Source organism: Cebus imitator, unplaced genomic scaffold, assembly GCF_001604975.1.
Source record: "Cebus imitator isolate Cc_AM_T3 unplaced genomic scaffold, Cebus_imitator-1.0 Scaffold417, whole genome shotgun sequence".
Lineage (NCBI taxonomy): Eukaryota > Metazoa > Chordata > Mammalia > Primates > Cebidae > Cebus > Cebus imitator.
The window spans coordinates 1,176,991-1,179,144 of record NW_016107732.1 but is presented as its reverse complement, the minus strand read 5'-3'; positions in this window follow the sequence as shown (position 1 = coordinate 1,179,144).

Sequence of the window (2,154 nt, the reverse complement as noted above, 5' to 3'; positions counted from 1 at the left end):
TCCTGCCTTGGCCTCCAAAGTGCTTGGAATACAGACATGAGCTACCATGCCCAGCCTGCATCAGCGGTCACTCTTATTGCCATCTTGGTTTTGGTGGGTTTTAGCCAGCTTCTTATTTTTTATTATTTATTTATTTTTTATAGAGAGGGGGTTTTAACCGTGTTGGCCAGGCTGATCTCGAACTCCTGACCTTGTGATCCACCCGCCTTGGCCTCCAGCTTCTTTACGGCAGCCTAGTTTATCAGCAACGTCTTTATGGCCTGTATCTTGTGCTGACCTCCTATTGTTGTGCCTGAGCGAGCACAGAAAGTCAACAGCAAGACAAAAGTATGCCATATTGCAGGGTCTTTATTGCCTGCGGCCACTGATGACTCACGTCTCTCCAACCTGAGGCCCGGAAAGGAGGGTATCAAGACCTTTTATGCCCGTAAACCACCTCCTGGGCAGGGGTGGGGGTGAGGGGCTTTGGACATTCTGAGGGCCAGTGGACTTTGGACATTCTGTAAACCACCTCCTGGGCGGGGGTGAGGGTGAGGGGCTTCGGACATTCCGAGGGCCAGGGGACTTTGGACATTCCGATTGTTACTTAAGTGGTTCACAGAAGTCAAGATAAGCGTTAGTTTACACATTGCCTGGGTAGGGTGGAAATTACAGACCTTAGTTACTTATTACAAGTCGCAGGGGCTAAGATGGCCTGGGCTTGGACTGTTTGCCTGTCACATCAGGGTTACAGAGAGCAGTTTCAACAGAAAGCCAAGGTATGGTTGAGGTATGCAGTTTTATGGGGCTTTTACCATGTCACACTATCTCATCCTGTGGCTCAGAATGCCTTAACCTTCGGAATGCAGCCCAGTAGGTCTCAGCCTCCTTTTACCCAGCCCCTTTTCAAGATGCAGTTGCTCTATTAAACACTTCTGACGGGTGTAGTTTCTTCACACAAAGGGATTGCAGATGGGGTTAGGTCCCTGTTCCACCAGCCTGGCTCCTTCCCAGTTCCTGTTTAATACAGCCCCACATATTAGAAATTATCTGCCAGCAATGTGGCCCCACCCCAAAAAAGAAAAAAATTACCCTTTAGGAGTCATGCAGCTAGCAGTCACAGGACTCTAAACGTCCTCAATTGTTCCTGGGGATAATGTCAGTATTGTAAAACCTAAGCTTGGTGCTGGAGGTATTTTTCAGACCCTGAACTTGATGGCTCTGATGCTGCCACCCGGATGGGTGAACTGGCTCTTCTGATGTTGTGGCCCTGCCCTGCCCCAGGAACTGACTTCGCACAAGAGAAAAACTTTGACTCCCTATGATTTCATCTCCAACCCAGCCAATCAGCACTCCTCACTTCATGGCACCCTATCACCAAATTATCCTTAAAAAACCCTGGTCATGGGAGGCAGAGATTGTAGTCAGCTGAGATCACGCCATTGCACTCCAGCCTGGGTAACAGGAGCAAAACTCCAACTCAAAAAAGCAAACAAACAAGACCTGGTGTGGTGGCTCAGGCCTGTAGTCCCGGCACTTAGGAAGGTGGAGGTGGGTGGATCATGAGGTCAGGAGATTGAGACCATTCTAGCTAACACGGTGAAACCCCATCTCTACTATGAATACAAAAATTATCCAGGAGTGGTGGTGTGTGCCTGTAGTCCCAGCTACTTGAGAGGCTGAGGGAGGAGAATCACTTGAACCCGGGAGGCGGAGGTTGCAGTGAGTCAAGATCATGCTACTGCACTCCAGTCTCAGCAACAAAGTGAGACTCTGTCTGAAAAAAACACAAAAAACAATCACAGAAAAACCACAAATGAAAACAAAACCTGTCTCCACACTGATTTAAGTAATATTAATAAGACTCCGGTCTGCTGTTCATCCAAATCTGTGTGAATAAAACTGTTTTTCTTTTGTAATTCCCCTGTCCTGATAAATTGGCTTTATCTGGGTAGTGGGCAAAATAAACCCGCTGGGTATACACATTCATTTTAACAACACAATAATGGTTATTAACCTTTGCATTAATCTCTGCTTCTGGTAGAGGAATTTTGCATCTGAAGGACCATTTGAAATGATAGGTAAATTTGGATCTGTAGCCTTTGGGAGCATCTACACTAAATCTGAAATATTTTTCCATGCACTACGCTAATCAGTTATATCCAATAATCCCAA